At 37.1% G+C, this 22,380-nt stretch overlaps 1 long non-coding RNA gene across 1 annotated transcript in view; it reads right to left on the bottom strand.

Moving 5' to 3' along the window:
• LOC136794313 (uncharacterized) overlaps nt 1-22,380 on the bottom strand; it is a 374,854-nt gene that overhangs the window by 198,783 nt on the left and 153,691 nt on the right. Inside the window, exon 2 of the long non-coding RNA XR_010840898.1 lies at nt 17,975-18,048. This is a non-coding gene — a long non-coding RNA (uncharacterized lncRNA). The remainder of the gene's footprint in view (nt 1-17,974; nt 18,049-22,380) is intronic.

Below are 22,380 nucleotides of genomic sequence, written 5' to 3' on the forward strand. Positions count from 1 at the left end.
AATGATTGATAAAGAAATTATGTTCATAGCCTTTACAGTGATACTGTGCTGCAACATGTGGAAGAGCTATAGTTAAAGCAGATCCATCCTACATTATTTTATTTGCCCAAAGACTATGGAGAAAGAAGCTTGGAAATTATTTTCTATTCAAATAATATGAAGAAAAAGTGTATTCTAACATATTGCATATGATGTTGATACATTATATATTACAATAAAAATGAAAGCTTATCATATTTTCAGAATGAAACTTTGACTTTCTTTACCAGCTAGAGTGAGGAGACAAAGGAAAACTGTCCATGTGGGACTGTAACAGTTAGGAGAAATTATGTTGCCTCTGTTGAGCTTGTCAAGACCCATTTTGAGAGTGGGAAACATTATCTCCCCATCGTATCATTCAGCAAAGCTTAAAACTTTGTACATATATGTCAATTATAAAAATAGGAGAATAATGCTTCTACTCTAGTTTGTGGAGATTTCTGACATTTTGTCAGTCAGTTTGACATTAATGCAGCAAACCCTGGTCTCTAGTTCAGCCTAATAGTATATGCAAAGTATAGGAAAAGGGATTTTAGAATAAGTGAGTGGACTGGGGGTGAGCGAGCAAACACACCAAAATGGCTTACTTATGTTCCATGCATTAATTACTTTGCACCTATAAAAATGTAAATGTATGCTGATTTAGTCTGAGAATAAAAGTGCCTTGCATTTTAGAAAGTTAGCTTATATTGAATCAGTGAATTATTTAAACAAATGAGTGAGGTGTCAAAATAAGATACTAAAGAATGCCAGATGGCCTTGACTCATATTCTGGTTAATTCCCGTCAGTAATAAGAAGATAATTTGAACGAAGAAAATGATTCCCCTTAAAAAGAAAACTTACCCAATATGAAACATAAACATGGATTTAGTGTTGATTGTGCACAAACAGATTTCCTGGCAAATAAAAAATGATTTTTTGCGTGTATAAGAGACTTATATTCTTATTTAGATGTATTTGTGGGAATTTTTAATGAAAACATCTCATTCATTAACACTGAATATTAAACTATCCAAAGGAGAACTGTTAGTTTATTTTAAAAGAAATTTTGTAAGATATCAACTGAAAATCATGCTAGTTTCCTAAAATCTCAAATGTGTCCATTCCTCCAGCTTGCATTGATACTATGAATGTATTTATAAAAGGCAAAGCAATAAAAATCATGCCTGACATAGCAAATTATTCTTCAAACAAGAATGCCTCCATGAGTGCACAGGCAAGTGAAAAAGATGTTTCTCTAGAGTGTTTAGAAATGATATTTTCACTAAACTTCTAGCTCCAAAAAATTTTTTTTTCAGATACTGTGAATGTCCCTTTCTATTTCTACAGAAGGCAGTTCTGCAGAGTATAGTATAAAGACCTCTCAACAAGGACTGAGGAGACATGGCTTCTAGGCTATACTGTGCAAGAAAAGTTATATATCCTTGGGTAAGACTTTAAATGTCTTCCTTTTAAAAAAACACAGAATAATTATTTTGTCATGTATAAATCATTGGTTCATTCTTATAATTAAATGTGTCTATAAAAGTCTTTAATCATTTAAGTTTTTGTCAACAAAGGATATACAGTATCTTTAATGCTGATATTTTATAATCTACATTGAGTACATAAAAAGAGACTTGAATGTTCATTTATGGAATGACTAAATATTGGGAAGATGTTAGTCTTCCAACCACTAATCTATACATTCAAAGAAATACCAATAAAATTTAAATTGTGGAGAGGAGGTTCAAGATGGTGGAAGAGTAAGACGTGGAGATCACATTCCTCCCCACAAATACATCAGAAATACATCTACCTGTGGAAAACTCCTACAGAACACCTACTGAATGCTGGCAGAAGACCTCATACACCCCAAAGGGCAAGAAACTCCCCACGTTTCTAGGGAGGGCAAAAGAAAAAAGAAAAAACAGAAACAAAAGAATAGAGATGGGACCTGCACCTCTGGAATGGAGCTGTGAAGGAGGAAAGGTTTCCACACACTAGGAAGGCCCTTCACATGAAGAGACTGCGGGAGGTGGAGGGGGGAGCTTTGGAGCCACGGAGGAGAGCACGGTAACAGGGGTGCGGAGGGCAAAGTGGACAGATTCCCACACAGGGGATTGGTGCCCACCAGCACTTACCAGCCCGAGAGGCTTGTCTGCTCATCCACTGGGGCAGGTGGGGACTGGGAGCTGAGGCTCGAGCTTCGGAGGTTGGATCCCAGGGAGAGGACTGGGGTTGGCTGCGAGAACACAGCCTGAAGGGGGCTAGTGCGCCACAGCTAGCTGGGAGGGAGTCCGGGAAAAAGTCTGGAGCTGCCGAAGAGGCAAGAGACTTTTTCTTGCCTACTTGTTTCCTGGTGCACGAGGAGAGGGGATTAAAAACGCTGCTTAAAGGAGCTCCAGAGATGGGCGTGAGTGGCGGCTATCAGCGCGGACCCCAAAGACGGGCATCGGACGCTAAGGCCACTGCTGCCACCAACAAGAAGCCTGTGTGCGAGCACAGGTCACTATCCACACATCCTCTCCTGGGAGCCTGTGCAGCCTGCCACGGCAGGGTCCCATGATCCAGGGTCAACTTCCCTGGGAGAACACACAGCGTGCCTCAGGGTCATGCAATGTCATGCTGGCCTCTGCTGCCGCAGGCTCACCCCGCATCCGTACCACTCCCTCCCCACAGCCTGAGTGAGCCAGAGCGACCAAATCAGAGGTTCCTTTAACACTGCCCTGTCTGAGCGAAGAACAGATGCCCTCAGGTGACCTACACGCAGAGGCGGGGCCAAATCCAAAACTGAACGCAGGGAGCTGTGTGAACAAAGAAGAGAAAAGGAAATCTCTCCCAGCAGCCTCAGGAGCAGCATATTAAATCTCCACAGTCAACTTGATGTACATTGCATCTGTGGAGTAACTGAATAGACAACAAGTCATCCCAAATTGAGGAGGTGGACTTTGGGAGCAATTATGTATATATATATATTTTTCCCTTTTTCTCTTTTTGTGAGTGTGTATGTGTGTGCTTCTGTGTGTGATTTTCTCTGTATACCTTTGCTTTTACCATTTGTCCTAGGGTTCTGTCTGTCCGTTTTTGTTTTTTATTATTTAAAAATTTTTTTAATAATTTTTTTAAATAACTTTATTTTACCTTATTTTACTGTATTTTATTTTATCTTATTTCTTTCTTTCTTTTTTCCTTTTTTTTCTCTCTTTTATTCTGAGCCGTGTGGATGAAAGGCTCTTGGTGCTGCAGCCAGGCATCAGGGCTGTGCCACAGAGCTGGGAAAGCCAAGTTCAGGACACTGGTCGACAAGAGACCTCCCAGCTCCACATAATATCAAACAGCAAAAATCTCCCAGAGATCTCCATCTAAATGACAAGACCCAGCTCCACTCAACAACAAGCAAGCTACAGTGCAGGACACCCTATGCCAACCAACTAGCAAGACAGGAACACAACCCATTCCATCAGTACAGAGGCTGCCTAAAATCATAATAAGGCCACAGACACCCCAAAACACACCACTAGACGTGGACCTGCCCACAAGAAATACAATATCCAGCCTCATCCACCAGAACACAGGCACTAGTCCCCTCCACCAGTAAGCCTACACAACACACTGAACCAACCTTAGCCACTGGAGATGGACACCAAAAACAATGAGAACTACAAACCTGCAGCCTGTGAAAAGGAGACCCAAACACAGTAAGTTAAGCAAAATGAGAAGACAGAGAAACACACAGTAGATGAAGGAGCAAGGCAAAAACCCACCAGACCTAACAAATGAAGAGGAAACAGGCAGTCTACCTGAAACAGAATTCAGAATAATGATAGTAACGATGATCCAAAATCTTGGAAATAGAATGGAAAAAATACAAGAATCGTTTAACAAGGACATAGAAGAACTAAAGAGCAAACAAACTGTGAAGAACAACAAAATAAATGAAATTAAAAATTCTCTAGAAGGGATCAAAAGCAGAATAACTGAGGCAGAAGAACAGATAAGTAACATGGAAGATAAAACAGTGGAAATAACTTTTGCAGAGTAGAATAAAAGAAAAGAATGAAAAGAATTGACAAGTCTCAGAGACCTCTGGGACAACATTTAATGCACCAACATTCGAAGTATAGGGGTCTCAGAAGAAGAAGAGAAAAAGAAAGAGACTGGGAAAAATTTGAAGAGATTATAGATGAAAACTTCCCTAATATGGGAAAGGAAATAGTTAATCAAGTCCAGGAAGCACAGAGAGTCCCAAAGAGGATAAACCCAAGGAGAAACACACAAGGACACATATTAATCAAACTATCCAAAATCAAATACAAAGAAAACATATTAAAAGCAGCAAGGGAAAAACAACAAATAACACACAAGGCAATCTCCATAAGGTTAACAGCTGATCTTTAAGCAGAAACTCTGCAAGCCACAAGGGAGTGGCAGGACATATTTAAAGTGATGAAGGAGATAAACCTACAACCAAGATTACTCTACCCAGCAAGGATCTCATTCAGATTTGATGGAGAAATTAAAAGCTTTAAAGACAAGCAAAAGCTAAGAGAATTCAGCACCACCAAACCAGCTTTACAGCAAATGCTAAAGGAACTTCTCTAGGCAGGAAACACAAGAGAAGGAAAAGACCTACAAAAACAAACCCAAAACAATTAAGAAAATGGTAATAGGAACATACATATCAATAATTACCTTAAATGTAAATGGGTTAAATGCTCAAACCAAAAGACATAGACTGGGTGAAGGGATACAAAAACGAGACCTGTATATATACTGTCTACAAGAGACTCACTTCAGACCTAGGGACACATACAGACTGAAAGTGAGGGGATGGAAAAAGATATTCCATGCAAATAGAAATCAAAAGAAAGCTGGAGTAGCAATTCTTGTATCAGACAAAATAGACTCTAAAATAAAGACTGTTAAAAGAGACAGAGAAGGACACTACATAATGATCAAGGGATCATTCCAAGAAGAAGAAATAACAATTGTAAATATTTATGCACCCAACATAGGAGCACCTCAATATATAAGGCAAATACTAACAGCCATAAAAGTGGAAAACAAGAGTAACACAATCATAGTAGGGGACTTAAACACCCCACTTTCACCAAAAGACAGATCATCCAAAATGAAAATAAATAAGGAAACACAAACTTTAAATGATACATTAAACAAGATGGACTCAATTGATATTTGTAGGACATTCCATCCAAAAACAGAATAAATTTTCCTCTCAAGTGCTCATGGAACATTCTCCAGGATAGATCATATCTTAGGTCAAAAATCAAGCAGTGGTAAATTTAAGAAAATTGAAATCATATGAAGTATCTTTTCTGAGAACAACGCTATGAGACTAGATATCAATTACAGGAAAAAATCTTTAAGAAATACAAACATATGGAGGCTAAACAACACACTACTTAATAACCAAGTGATCACTGAAGAAATCAAAGAGGAAATCAAAAAATACCTAGAAACAAATGACAATGAAAACACAACAGCTCAAAACCAATGGGATGCAGCAAAAGCAGTTTGAGGGAAGTTAATAGCAATACAATCCTACCTTAAGAAACAAGAAACATCTCAAATAAACAACCTAACCTTACACCTAAAGCAATTAGAGAAAGAAGAACAAAAAATCCCCAAAGTTAGCAGAAGGAAAGGAATCATAAAGATCAGGTCAGAAATCAATGAAAAAGAAATGAAGGAAATGATAGCAAAGATCGATAAAATTAAACCTGGTTCTTTGAGAAGATAAACGAAATTGATAAACCGTTAGCCAGACTCATCAAGAAAAAAAGGGAGAAGACTCAAATCAATAGAATTAGAAATGAAAAAGGAGAAGTAACAATGTACACTGAAGAAATAAAAAGGATCATGAGAGATTACTACAATCAAAATATGCCAATACAATGGACAACCTGGAAGAAGTGGACAAATTCTTAGAAATGCATGACCTTCCGAGACTGAACCAGGTAGAAATAGAAAATATGAACAGACAAATCACAAGTGCTGAAATTGAAACTGTGATTAAACATCTTCCAACAAACAGAGCCCAGGACCAGATGGCTTCACAGGCGAATTCTATCAAACATTTAGAGAAGAGCTAACACCTACCCTCTCAAACTCTTCCAAAATATATCACAGAGAGGAACCCTCCCAAATTCATTCTATGAGGCCACCATCACCCTGATACCAAAAACAGACAAAGATTTCACAAAGAAAGAAAAGTACTGGCCAATATCACTGATGAACATAGATGCAAAAATCCTCCACAAAATAGTAGCAAACAAAAGCCAACAGCACAGTAAAAGGATCATACACCATGACTAAGTGGGGTTTCTCCAGGAATGCAAGGATTCTTCAATATATACAAATCGATCAATGTGATACACCATATTACCAAATTAAAGAGTAAAACCACATGATCATCTCAATAGATGCAAAGAAATATTCTGACAAAATTCAACACCCATTTATGATAAAAACCCTGAAGAAAGTAGGCATAGAGGGAACTTTCATGAACATAATAAAGGCCATATATGACAAACCCACGGCCAACATCATCCTCAATGGTGAAAAACTGAAAACATTTCCACTAAGATAAGGAACAAGACAAGTTTGCCCACTCTCACCACTATTATTCAACATAGTTTTAGAAGTTTTAGCCACAGCAATCAGAGAAGAAAAAGAAATAAAAGGAATCCATGTCAGAAAAGAAGAAGTAAAGGTGTCCTGTTTGCAGATGAGATGATACTATACATAAAGAATCCTAAAGATTCTAGCAGAAAACTACTAGAGCTAATCAATGAATTTGGTAAAGTAGCAGGATACAAAAATTAAGGCACAGAAATCTCTTGCATTCATATTCAGTAATGATGAAAAACCCGAAAGTGAAATTAAGAAAACACTCCCATTTACCACTGCAACAAAAAGAATAAAATATCTAGGAATAAACCTATCTAAGGAGACAAAAGACCTGTATGCACAAAGTTATAAAACACTGATGAAAGAAATTAAAGATGATACAAATAGATGTAGACATATACCATATTCTTGCATTGGAAGAATCAACATTGTAAACATGACTATACTACCCAAAGCAATCAACAGATTCAGTGCAATCCCTATCAAAGTATCAAGGGCATTTTTCAGAGCTAGAACAAAAATTTCAAAATTTGTATGGAAACACAAAAGATCCCGAATAGCCAAAGCAATCTTGAGAAAGAGAAACGGAGATGGAAGAATCAGGCTCCCTGACTTCACACTATACTACAAAGCTACAGTAATCCAGACAGTATGGTACTGGCACTAAAACAGAAATATAGATCAATGGAACAGGATAGAAAGCCCACGCACATATGGTCACCTTATCTTTGATAAAGGAGGCAAAAACGTACAGTGGAGAAGACAGCCTCTTCAATAAGTAGTGCTGGGAAAGCCGGACAGCTACATGTTAAAGAATGAAATTAGAACACTCCCTAACACCATACACAAAAATAAACTCAAAATGGATTAAAGACCTAAATGTAAGGCCAGACACTATCAAACTCTTAGAGGAAAACATAGGCAGAACACTCTATGACATAAATCACAGCAAGATCCTTTTTGACCCACCTCCTAGAGAAATGGAAATAAAAACAAAAATAAACAAATGGGATCTAAAGAAAGTTAAAAGCTTTTGCACAGCAAAGGAGACCATAAAAAAGATGAAAAGACAACCCTCAGAATGGGAGAAAATATTTGCAAATCAAGCAACTGACAAAGGACTAATCTCCAAAATTTACAAGCAGCTCATGCAGCCCAATATCAAAAAAAACAAACAACCCAATCCAGAAATGTGCAGAAGACCTAAATAGACATTTCTACAAAGATATACAGATTGCCAACAAACACATGAAAGAATGCTCAACATCATTAATCATTAGAGAAATGCAAATCAAAACTACAATGAGATATCATCTCACACCAGTAAGAATGGCCATTATCAAAAAATCTAGAAACAATAAAGGCTGGAGAGGGTATGGAGAAAAGGGAACCCTCCTGCACTGTTGGTGGGAATGTAAATTGATACAACCACTATGGAGAACAGTAAAGAGGTTCCTTAAAAAACTAAAAATAGAACTACCATACGACCCAGCAATCCCACTACTGGGCATATACCCTGAGAAAACCATAATTCAAAAAGAGTCACGTACCAAAATGTTCACTGCAGCTCTATTTACATTAGCCAGGACATGGAATCAACCTAAATGTCCATTAACAGATAAATGGATAAAGAAGATGTGGCACATATATACCATGGACTATTACTCAGCCATAAAAAGAAACGAAATTGAGTTATTTGTATACAAATAATTCTGTCATACAGAGTGAAGTAAGTCAGAAAGAGAGAAATAAATACTGTATGCTAACACATATATATGGAATCTAAAAAAAAAAAAAAAGAGGTCATGAAGAACCTAGGAGCAAGACAGGAATAAAGACCCAGACCTACTAGAGAATGGACTTGAGGATACGGGGAGGGGGAAGGGTAAGCTGGACAAAGTGAGAGTGGCATCACATATGTACACTACCAAAATAAAACAGATAGCTAGTGGGAAGCAACTGCATAGCACAGGGAGATGAGCTCGATGCTTTGTGACCACCTAGAGGAGTGGGATAGGGTGGGTGGGAGGGAGGGAGACACAAGAAGGAAGAGATATGGGGACATATGTATATGTATAGCTTATTCACTTTGTTATAAAGCAGAAACTAACACACCATTGTAAAGCAATTATACTCCCATAAAGATGTTAAAAAAATTAAATTTCTTTTTTGAGGAAACTGACATTTTTCAAAAATTTTTTCAAAGACTAAAGATCTTAAGAGCTAAATCATTTTAAAGAAGAGGATGCACTCTATGAGATATTCCTAGATCTTTGGAACAGAAGAGTGAGGTCAGAAATAGATGTACATATATATAGAAACATTGATATGATAAAGGTGGCCATTTATGTCAGTGCTACATGGTACTGGGAAAACTGGCTAACTAGATAAGAAATAAAGTTGAATCCTTAGCTAATATACATGCCAATATATTAAAGACCTAAATGTAAGCAGTAAAATCATAAAGTCAAAGAGGAAAGTTCAGGCCAATATCACTGTGAATTACATTGGGAAGAGAGTCCTTGATAGGTTGCCAAAAGCACTCACTATAAGGCAAAACAGATTGACTTGACTACATCTGTTTAAAGTTTAGCTAAATTACTTCATGGTATTACTGCCTTAGCATTTATTTGTTTATTTATTTAGCCAACAAATTTTCAGGAACCTTATACTGACACTAGCCTCTCATACAAGTGCATGCCCTATATAGCAGCCCAGAGTCACAAGCAAATGTAAGTTCCTGATATGATGTCTCCAACAGTCCTGTGGTCAAGTCTTCCCTGCCACCTAGCACTTTTTCTTTATATGCTTTTTGGATAAGACCCTCATGTGACTTATCAAAACCACGCTCTTCTGGTTTGAATCGATAAATTTGGCCTTAGCCTGAGAACATCCAAGCACTCCATCAACAGACCCTAATAATGGCATGTGCCCCAGGTCCTGCCTGTCTCTGTCTGCACTCTGCCTTGACCTCCCTTGTGGCCCCTCCAGGCATACTGGGTATTTCCTCCAGGGCCTGTGACAAATGCATAACATCCAATATTTTATCTAATGAAAGACACCACAGATGCATGTAACAGACCTGATGACAGTCTGGGAGAAGATACTTAACATACTAAAACTAATAAGCCATTAATATCTGGAATATATAAGAAACTCCCAGAAATTAACAAGAACATGATGAGAAACAGGTTTAAAATGGCAAGGGAATAGGACTAGAATTTTCACAGATTTCCCAAATTATTGTTCAACCTCATTAGAAGCTAAATAGCATTAAGATAAACTAAATTACCAAGTTAAATTAAATTAAAACAACAGTGAGGTACATGTATATGCCTGTCAGCATCGTTCAAAAAGTAAGACTAATAGATAATAACTAGGTTCTTAGGGACGAGAGGAGACAGTCTCTTATATCATCCATTGCTGGTAGAAGTGGACATGCACATGCATAGCCATTTGGGGGAAAATGTAGATATCATTAATATTACTCCAGACTGTAACTCTGTAAACCAAGCTATACAATAGTATAAAGCCAAGTATAATATAGTGGCTAAAAGTTATCTCTGAAATAAGATGATTTGATTTTACTCTACCCATCTGCTCACTACCAAGAAATTTACTTAACTTCTCTGTGCCTCAGTTTCTTCTTTTGAAAAATTAAAATAGGAATAATATTTGTCTCAAAAATTATTTTAAGAATGGAGGTGGGCTTCCCTGGTGGCGCAGTGGTTGAGAGTCCGCCTGCCAATGCAGGGGACCTGGGTTTGTGCCCCGGTCTGGGAAGATCCCACGTGCTGCGGAGCGACTGGGCCCGTGAGCCATGGTCGCTGAACCTGCGCGTCCGGAGCCTGTGCTCCGCAACGGGAGAGGCCACAACAGTGAGAGGCCTGTGTACTAACAAAAAAAAAAAAAAAAAAAAAAAAAAGAATGGAGGTAAGCTTATAGATGTAATATACTTAGAAAAATATATAGCAAATTATAACTACAAAAGGAAATACGAACTAGGAAACATGTGAGTATGTCCCTCAGGAGATTTTTGGAGCAGAAAGTTGGAAGCATCCTGGGTATCTATCATTAGGGGAATTAAAAAGTAATATGTGGTTGGTACATAGTACAAAATAATAGGCACTGATAAGATTAATAATCTTGAGCAACAGGAGTAGATCTTAAATATTTAGAGTAAATGTATTTGAATTTTTAAAATACCAGACTTCCTATTAAGATCAAACATGAAAAACCTTAGATATCATCAAACATTCTCAAAACAAGAAGAAAGTTGAGCAAACTGAAAATCAACAAATCTTCTTAGATCCATTAGAGAACTGAGGTCATAAGGCAGACCTCTGCCCCCAAAACTATAGAGTAAGGCAGATACCAACAATCACAGCTTCCTGGGATCAGAAGCCCTCTTCAAGAGCCAGTACTGGTAGGACTACTGGTTAAAACATGAAAATAACTTGTAAAACTCAAAATAAGAAGATGAGCAATCCAATTAAAAAGTGTACAAAAGATCTGAACATAAACTTTATCAAAGAAAATATACAAAAGGCAAATAAGCATATAAAAGGATACTCAACATCATATGTTAATAGATAATTGCAAATTAAAATGACATTGAGATATCACTACACACCTAATAGATTGGCCCAAATCCAGAACATGGACAGCATAAAATGCTGGAGAGGATGTGGAGAAATAGGAGCTGTCATTCATTGCTGTTGGGAATGCAAAATGGTACAGTTGCTCAGGAAAACAATCTGGCAGTTTCTTACAAAACTTACAACAATCTTACCATTTGACCTAGTGATTATGCTCCTTGGTATTTACCCAAGGAGTCAAAAACGTAAGTCCACAGAAATACCTGCAAGTACATATTTATAGAAGCTTTTTTCATAATTTCCCAAACACAGAAGCAACAACGATGTCCTTCAATAAGTGAATGTATAAACTGTTACACCTCCAGAAAATAGACTATTGTTCAGCAATAAAAAGAAATGAACTATCAAGCCACTAAAACACATGGAGGAACATTAAATGCAGATTACTAAGTGAAAGAAACCAGTTTGAAAAAGCTACATTAGTATGATTCAAATAATACAGCATTCTGGAAAAGGCAAAACTGTAAGGATGTGAAAAAATCAGTGATTGCCATGGGGTTGAGGTGCAAGGGAGGAAAGATGAAAAGGAGGAGCAAAGGGGATTTGTAGAGCAGTGAAACTATTCTCTGTGACATTGTGACGATGTATACCTGACATTATGCATTTGTTAAAACCCATAAAACTTTTCAATACCAAGAGTGAATCCCGATGCAAACTACGGATTTTAATTTATAATGCATCAATATTGGTATCAATTGTTATAACTGTACCACACTAATGCAAGATGCTAATAATAGGAGAAACTGGGTGCAAGTATGTGTGAACTCTGTACTTTCTCCTCAATTTTTCTGTAAAGGTAAAACAGCTCTAAAACATCTACTAATTAAAAATTGCAATGAAGCAACACATATTGCAAAAATATATATACATTGTAAGGACATATATCAAACTTATTAGACTGGGTAGGGGAGGAAATAGGGTTCAGGGACAGAGAAGAGAAAGAAAATAATAAGAGATGAGTTTTAGTAATAAAAATTGTATAATGAAAACTGAGGAATATATTAATAGTATATTTCTCTGCCTAAGAACTCACAAAGAAAAAAGCACTAAGGATTTACCTTCATATTTATAATATTGATAATCAAGAATCAGTCTTTTTAAAAAAATTAACTATAATTTGGAAAGTGCATGGTGATAAAGAGCAAGGTGAATAGGTAGAGAGTGGGGCAGAAGAAGGAAATACGAGATCTCCTCTAAGTAAGAACTTTATCTTCAATAAATTTAATACATTTGCTGATGTAAGCTAAGCTGATAAGAGCACTACTGACTTCAGGAACTCACTAAGCAGCAGCATAAGGATGACACAACATCGCCAATGGTTATCATGACTGTAATTTCCTTTAAACCACTTCAGTATTGATGATGCATGTGTCAATAACTTTCATCTTTGAATTCTAGGCAGAATCAGTTGCAATAATAAAAAATGCATAGTCCAGGAGTGCTCAGCTATCATGATACCAAGAAAGCACTTTCTAGGGAGATTATCTGATATTGTCTAGGGTAGGGTTATGCTCTACAGGTGGCGGAGACAAGCCTTTTTGAAACCCTATCTTGATCAACAACTGATACTATGAAAGTGTGCACACTATGATAAAAGTGATCTCTTAATTATCATGATGAATGTAGGAAATGAGCGAGCTCGCATTAGCAAAATTAAAGGTATTCAATATATGTGGATTGCTGAAATAACTTAGAGACTCTCCCCACTAACTAAGCGTAAGTCTGCAACCATTCTCATGGGTTTGGCTTCATCCTCAAAAGTTCTGACTTTAAGGTTTGGACTACATCCTGGTGCTGGTTCTCATTTCTGATTAACATGCCATGATGAATCCTGGCTCTGGATCAGGCTCTGGAATGCATGTGTGTCTGCCTCATAAAGATGTAACGGGAACATTGAAAGCACAGAAAGCTGGAACTTTTCTGTCTCCAGGACAGGTTTAGGAACGGCCTGTGCCTCCTTTGCTCACAAGTATTTGTTTGTTCTACAACTGTATGTGTGGCAGAATTTGACCTGAGGCTGGCTCATCACAACCTCACTGACAGGCTGAGAGGACTACCAGATTGAGAGGGTTTAAGTGGACAACTGTGATAAAATGCCCCAAACAGTAGGTTTAACACCAATGAACTTAGTGTTCTTTGGACTTGGCCACAAGAGAGTGTGAGTGACGAGGTAAAAGGAGTTTCAGAGTTGTGGGGAACTGAAAGCAAATGTAAAAAATTGGCAAAGTGGTCATTCTTTCAGGAAGGATAATGCAAGGAGTAGTTTTGCCCATCCTGAGTGTCCTATATTGCCTAAATAAAGAGTTACCTGGAACACAGGGCCTCCTGTACAACCTTTCTCCCAGTGGGCAAGGCTGAATCCAAATTCAGCTTCCCATAGAATCAGTGATTCCTTCCCACCAGCAGCAGAAGCCAGTTCCCTTCTCCAAACAGGGGAGGCCTCCCCTATATACCCTCAAGGACTCCAGGTGCTGAGCAGCTTGCATTCCCACACTACTCCTTTTAATAGACTAGTATCCAAATCTACATTGCTTGGTGCCAAACAGTTTATATCCAAACTGACAAAGTATTTACCCTTGTGTGATAAAGATCAAGGCAGGCCCAAACACAGCACCATCTGATCTTACGGAAGAATGAGAGATTTATGCTTTCTCTTTTTTGTGAACCTCAGCCAAGTAAAATTTTGCTTTCAAAATAAAAGCTATACCTCACCCTAGACCATGTTGTGGAGTGGTTCCAGCAGCCTGATGTTCAACAGGTGACAATGGAGAATGTTACAGAGAATGAGTATAAGAGTATTTTGTGAGCAGCAAGAAGAAAATTGAGTCAAATGGGGTTTTATAATGGACAGTAGTTTGTAAGATGTTTTATAGAGTAAAATAGACTTGAAAATATTTAAATGTAAATGCGAGATAATGGAGAGTGGAAGATGCTGAAGAGTATAAGAGATAGAAAATAATCAATAGAGGAAAATCTCTAAGAAGGACAGGGGGCACACTATCCAGCACGCAAGTGGGAAAAGACTCAATTGTCAAGTGGACAGCTCTCCTGCTGCATCAAGAGGTGAGGCCAACTACTGATGCTGGTGGTATGTAAGGCTTCTTTATCTTCAAATCTCATACATTCTTAAACATTTCTAATGTTCTTTCTAATTGGGCTGAATTGAGCTATGTGATTCACCTAAGCCTAATTATTGTGGTCAAGAAACATGCCCCTCACTGTTTGACCTAGGCCTGACTTCCATATCTATCCCTAAACCATTCTACTGGCAAAAGGTTTGAAAGCGCACTTGCATTAGTCAGGGTAATACTAGCTGCTATAAAAAAACATAGTTCACAATAAAGTAGGCATTTATTTCTATGTAACAAAGAGTCCAAGATCAGTCTTCTGTATTGTTGGGTCTCTCTCCTCTGAGTAATAATTTAGAGATTCTAGCTCTTTCTATCTTTTGGCTCCGCTATCCTCAAGAAATGGCTTACAAGATTGCCTTGCACATGTGAATCAAACTGGTAAAAAGAGAAAGAAAAGTAAAAAAACTATAATAAGAGACAAAGAAGGTCATATGTAAGAATACAAGTGTTGATTCATCAAGAGGATTTAACAGTTATAATTATATATGCATCAAACATCAAAGTACATAAATATATTAAGCAAATATAACAGATATGAAGGGACAAATAGACAAAAATATAACAAAAATAGGGGACTTCAATACACCACTTTAAACAATAGATCCAAATAAAAAATTAATAAAGAAACTATACCTTAGATCAAATGGACTAATAGACATACACAGAATACTCTATACAACAGCATCTTATTCTTGTCAAACACACATGGAACATTCTGCAAGATAAATCATGTGTTGAGTCACAAAACAAGCCTTAGCATAAGTAATGGTATGAAACTAGAAATCAATAATGAGGGAAAACTGAATTTATAAGCATGTAGAAACTAACAACTCAGCAACACACTCTTGAACAACCAATGGGCCAAAGAAGAAACCAAACTGGAAAAGTCTTTAAACAGACAGAAATCTAAATTCAACATACCAAAATCTATGTGATGCTGAAAAAGCAGTTCTAAGATGGAAGTTTATGGCTATAAATTCCTACATTAAGAAAAAAGAAAGATGTCAAATAACCTAACTTCATGCCTCAACTAACTAGGAAAAGAACAAATTAAGGCCAGGTTAGCAGAAGAAAGGAAGTAAATATTAAAGCAGAAATAAATGAAATAGAGATAAGAAAAACAACAGAATAGATCAACACAACTAAGAGCTGTTTTTTTGAAAAGATAAATTAAACCTTTAGCTAGACTAACTAAAAGAAAGAGATAACTCAAATAAAACCAGAAATGAGGGTAGAGACATTACAAATGATACCACAGATACACAAAGGATTATAAGAGACTTCTAAAGATAATTGCATGCGAACTAATTGGATAAACTAGAAAAAAATAGATTAATTCCAAGAAAAATATGACCTACAAAGAGTAAATCATGAATAAACAGAAAATCTGAAAGGACCAGTAAATGTGTAAGGAGATTAAATAAATAATCAAAAACCTTGCAACACAGAAAAGCCAAGAATAGATGATTCAACAGGTAAATTTAACCAAACATTTAAGGAAGAATTAGTGCCAATCCTCCTCAAATTTTTCCAAAAACTAGAAGAGAACACTTTCAAGTTCATTGTATGAGGCCAGCATTATCTTCATACAAAAGCTAGATAAGGCACTACAAGAAAGAAAAACTGCAGGTTAATGTCCCTGATGAATATACATGCAAAAATTCTCAATAAGATACTAAAAACAAACTGAAAAGCACATACATTTTTGATAAAGTAAGATTTACTCCTGGGATATAATGATGTTTCAACATATGCAGATCAATAAATGTGATAAACCACATAAACAAAATGAAAGGTAAAAATTATATGATCACCTCAACAGACACAGAAAAATTCAACATCTTTTCATGATAAAAACTCTAATCAAATTGGGTATAGAAAGAACATACATCAACATAATAAAGGCCATAGATAACAAGCTCACACTGACATCATACTCAACAGTGAAAGGTGGAGAGCTTTCCTGCTAAGATCAGGAACATAACAAGTTTGCCCACTCTCACTATTCATATTCAACATACTATTGGAAGTTCTAGCCAGAGAAATTAGTCAATAAAAAGAAATAAAAGGCAATCAAATAAGAAAGGGAGGAGTAAAATTGTCTCTGTTTGTAGATGATAAAATCTTGTATATAGAAAACTTAAAAAAATTCACGAAAAAACTCCTAGAACTAATAAAAAAATTCAGTAGTTGCATACAAAATCAACATGTAAAATTCCATTACACTTCTATACACTAACAAAAAACTATTTGAAAAAGAAATAAAGACAACAATCCCATTTACGATAGCATCAAAATTAATAAAGTACTTAGGAATAAATTTAACCAAGGAGGTGAAACATCTATAAACTGAAAACTGTAAGACACTGATGAAATAAATTGAAATAAATGGAAAGGAGGTATCCTCTGTTCATGGTTAGGAAGAATTAATATTGTTTAAAGTATATAGCACCAAAGCCATTTATAGAGTCAGTGTCATCCCTACCAAGATTCCAATGGCATTATTTAGAGAAGTAGAAAAAACTATCTTAAAATTTATATGGAATCACAAAAGATCCTGAATAGCTAAAGCTATCCTGAGAAAGAAGGACTAAGCAGGAAGCATTACACCTCCTGATCTCAAGCTATATTATAAATCTAGAATAATAAAAAGGGTATGGTTCTGGCTTTAAAAGCAGACACATAGACCAATGGAACAGAATCGAGAGACCAGAAATATATCCAGGTATACATGGTCAACTAATATTTGACAAGGGAGCCAAGAATATACAATGGAGAAAAGGCAGTCTCTTCAATAAATGGTGCTGGGAAAACTGGATATTCACATGTAAAAGAATGAAACTAGACCTCTATCTTACACTTACAAAAATTAACTCAAAATGGATTACAGGCTTAAATATGACTGAAAATTTAAAGCTCGGAGAAAACAAAGGAAAAAACTCCTTGATGTGTCTTGGCAATGATTTCTTTTCAATATTTTTATACTTTAGAATAGGAGATAGCTGTTAATCTTGAAATGAGTAAAATGAATACAATAAATAACTAAGCTATTAAATCATAGATTCTTTTTATAGGATTTCTCTATCTTCCATATGGAGGAAAAAACAATGTAAATATGTAGCCCCAGGGAAAGAACAATTCGATCTAACCTGAGTGTTATAGACTACGAGATATTTGAAAATGAGAAATAAATAACCATAATTTATTATTTTTAATAGGAATAATATTCCTGACTATTTTCAGCCCAGAAGAAAATGTTCATTCTTCTAAGTCTAAAAACCCTGTAGAACTCTTGCCCCAAGAGAATACATGACATAAAAAAAGCATTTTTCAAAAGGTTTCTAAAGAATGCAATCGAATTTATAATTTTCACTTACAATAACCTGTGTTACACAGAGATTTACAAATTAAATCCTGGAATAATATAGCTAAAGCAATAGAAAAAGCAGAAAAGTGTTACCTTTGATCAATTACAGACATAAGTTTTGATAATTACAATGAGCATATCAAACCTGATATCAAGAGGTGACTGATCCACTGTGGGTAGACTGGCAAAATATGGACAGCAGTTGCTGGTGACCCAGAACTGAGAAGATAAAAGAGAAACAGAGCATAAATGAATAAGAAAACACTTTAGCAGACTCTGACTAAAGGTTTGAAAATATCCCATAAATAGGAATGTATAGTTCCCCTGAGATCCAACTTTTATTTATGTTAAACACTTATCATACCATGCATTTGTATTTCCTTCTATCTTCATCAATATTAGCTCAACAATATAACCTTACTAACTTAACTCCTGGAGTTGCTGAAAAAAATTTACATGTATCTTTTAATGTTCAATTATATTTTTAATGTAAATTCTCACACAGTAAAGTAACCCCAATATTTAATGTTGGAAGGAGTTTTCCTTTTTTGGAGAACTGAAAATCTTTTTTTTTTTTTTTTTTCCCAGATAATAAAGGGTTTCTTCTTCACCCTGACTTCTACAAAATGCTCAAAATCAAATTTAATCTATTTCATTTTCTCTATCAATATATTTTTGTCTTAACCAGTGTTTTTTTTCCCTCTGTTTTCAAAAGTGGTTAATTCCTTCATTCTATTTTTTTTTAAAGTAAGTAATGATTAATATCCTTCTGCTAAGGTTAACTAGTATTTTGCAAGTATTTAGTTTATTCTTATTCACTTTTAAAAAATAAATCCCTTTGCTTTTCTTCTGAAATCCCCTATTCAATCTTTCCCATCTTAGTTAATGGGAATTCCATTCTACAAATTACTTATGTCAATAATCTTGCAGTTAGCCGTGACTTATCCTTATCTCATACTTTCTACAAAGTCCCACAGTTCCTGTCGGTCCCGCCTTCAAAGTATATCCAGTATCAAAATATATCCAGAACCTAAATACATTCATCTTTATTACTGATGAGAAACCTACCATCCTGTCCTGCTTGGACCAATGCAAAAATCTCTTAACTAGTCTATTTCAAACATTTGGCCACTCCCGTCTATTGACAACAAGGTCTATTCTCTACATGACAATCACAATTATCCTGTTGAAACTTCTGGTCATGTTCCATCCCTGCTCAGAAATCCTCCAATGGCTTCCAATCTCAGTCAAAGTGAATGTCATTATGCTTACAACAAGTGGATTACAAAGACCTCTATTTAGTTCTCCGACTTCACCTATCACTCTCACATTTGCCTTTCTGCCTCTAGACTTACTGATTCCTTGCTGCTGCTTGAACAAGTCTTATATGCTACATCTCAAGGTCTATACATTTCCTGGTCTTTTTAAGGACATGTAGTGGTCCAAAGTTGCCGCCAGCCGTGGCGGGCCCTAAAAGTGCAGCAACAATCGACGAGAGGGGGTAGGGAACTGAACGCACCAAGGTATGGGATCAGAAGGGCACAAGCAACTGATGGTTGCAAGGCAAGTTTAATAACAAAGAGTAGCCATATATATACCCCTAAAGCAGGGAATTTGCTTAGTCACGCCTTATCCGCATCAGCTGGTTGATTGGCTTCTCGGCTTCTCCCTCAAAGGCACCAAGTTCCCCTCCAGGGTTGCTTTTCCTAGCTTTAGGGAACAACCAGGGACTCCCAGTAACTGAGCAGGTCCCTGGAGCGATCTGGCCAAAGGCCATCTCCTTTTTCACGTTCATACCATAAAGTCCAGGATGCATACCAAGGAGAGTACAATCGGGCCCTGAGGCTTATGAGGGTCTTAATGGCGCCTTCCTCAGAGGGCAATGCTCGCCACATTTCCCCCTCTTTTACTTTTTAAAGCTTGATAATGCAATTTCAACCCATACACCTCCTGACGAAGAGCAGCGAGACGCCCAACAATAAAGCGTAATAAACAAGGTAATGCAATTAACATCAACAATACACATGACCCCACGGTAATCAATCCTGTGAGTCCATTTTGAAACCAATGCATTGGGTTTAACCATTGAAGCTGATCCAAGAGCCCTTCAGTTAATTGTTGGGGCCCGTCTTCTTGTAGATGAGCTTCTTGAATTGCTTGTATTTCCGCATTAAGTTTTTGTATGTCCAAACTAATGTGTCCATCAGTCCATACACTTAAAAGTGCATTTTTACTTTGTTCCAATCCCAGTCAGTTTCATTATAAATAAGCGTGTTGAGTCACACAAATCCAAGTACATTTAGCATGGCAAATCAAACGCATTTTCAATGTTAAAGCCATAATTTGGTCTCCTAAACCTATGAGAGCATTTTTTAACTCATCAACCTCAGTTTTTAGTTGAGTATCAATATGACTTTGTAATGCTAATGCAATACTGGTATTTTTAGACAACTGATTAACATAATGTGCTTGTTGTACAGTTTTACTTAATGCTAAACCGGCGGTAGCGGCTGTGGCTGTTAAAGCGGCTAAGGCTAATATGCTACATATTAATATTCCAATGAATCGGTTAGGTCTTTTGAAAGCTTCAGATAATTCTAGCCAAGCTTGCATGCTAGTACTATGATACCATGGTTCAGAAATATTTACAGGCAGCATTACATAGGAAGGTTGTTTTAACATCATAACAGAAAAAGTTCCTTTCATAGGCAGAACGCAAGTACTAAAAATACAATTCTGACAAGTTAATATTATATCCTAAGGAACCAGAAGTAAACTCAATCTGTAAATCTCCTATTAGCAAGGCATATGAGGGTGTAACACGAGTAATAGCCGGTTGATAAGAATAAGACAATGCAAACTTCCCAAAATCCCAATGCTTATAAAAAACCAAACTATTATTAGTAACAGAAACTGAAGAAATTAAAATAGTACCATTATTATAATTTAAGGTGCCCCAGATTTGAGAATTCAAAATCAGATTGGGGAAAATCAGAAGGAACAAAGGAGGGAAACTTCAAACTTGTAACAGCTTTAACTACCTTTAAACTATGGCCGGCCAGTAAAGTCCCTTGTCCTCCTACATATACTTCAACACAAAAATAGTATCTTTGACTTTGCAGCTTCTATTAGAGCTCCACTTTCAGCTTTATGATTAGACCCATCTTTGTTGCTGTAATTACCAGTCTCATTTTTTCCATTTTTGTTATTGTTGCCCTGTGAAATCATTATTTCTAGAACAGCAAGAAGATGTAAAGCTTTCTCAGCTTGGTAGGTTAATATATACAGGTCTACGAGCAAAAAACACACTGCTTGGGCAAATTTTTCTTCAAAAGGTTCTATGAACTGATAAAGTTTTTCACCAACCGATATGGCTTCTGTATACTGTCGGACATGATACAGGATGACTGCTTGATTGTAATACAACATACTGTTAACAGCATCTGACCCATCCATTTCTTCAACAGCCGAGTGCACCTGATTCTTCAACCGGTTAAGTGTCTGTCTGAAACTATCTGTTGTTGTCTGGTTACTTTTGAAAACTCAGCTACTGCCGTATTCAAAATTATTTTATAATCGTCTTTGTTTATATCTTGTAGGCAGGCAAGATGTTGCAGACAGACATCATAATTTCCAGCTGTGAAAGCCTGGAAAGCACTGGTGGACAACTCCTTCTCTTGATCAGTGATCTCGGGTCGCTCCTTGGATACTTTCTGTCCCATATTTTTTTACTTCTGAGTATTGTCCCGAGTTACTATCAACTTTACTATGTGGCCACACTTTCACTCCTCACTCCGGGGATTCACCTACCGAGATTCAGATGTCCCTCTCGTCCGGTCCCTGCTCGGGCGCCACTTGCCGCCAGCCGTGGCGGGTCCTCAAAGTGCAGCAACCATCGACGAGAGGGGGTAGGGAACGGAACGGACCAAGGTATGGGATCAGAAGGGCACAGACAACTGACGGTTGCAAGGCAAGTTTAACAACAAAGCGTAGCCGTATATATACCCCTAAAGCAGGGAATTTGCTTAGTCACGCCTTATCGGCATCAGCTGGTTGATCGGCTTCTCGGCTTAGTCACGCCTTATCGGCATCAGCTGGTTGATTGGCTGCTCGGCTTCTCCCTCAAAGGCACCAAGTTCCCCTCCAGGGTTGCTTTTCCTAGCTTTAGGGAACAACCAGGGACTCCCAGTAACTGAGCAGGTCCCTGGAGCGATCTGGCCAAAGGCCATCTCCTTTTTTACGTTCATACCATAAAGTCCAGGATGCAGACCAAGGAGAGTACAATCGGGCCCTGAGGCTTATGAGGGTCTTAATGGCGCCTTCTTCAGAGGGCAATGCTCGCCACACAAAGTGACTGTACAATTTCACTCCCCCATCAGCCGTATATAAAGGTGTCAGGACCTCCACATCCTTACTCACATTTAGTATGCCAGTGTTTTTAATTTTAGCCATTCTAATAGTGGTGGTCATCTTTTTTCATTTGTTTCACTGATATCTGTACATCATCTTTGGCGAAGTGTCTGTTCAAATATTTTGCCCATTTTTAAATGA

Source organism: Kogia breviceps, chromosome 5 (genome assembly GCF_026419965.1).
Source record: "Kogia breviceps isolate mKogBre1 chromosome 5, mKogBre1 haplotype 1, whole genome shotgun sequence".
Classification (NCBI taxonomy): Eukaryota; Metazoa; Chordata; class Mammalia; order Artiodactyla; family Physeteridae; genus Kogia; species Kogia breviceps.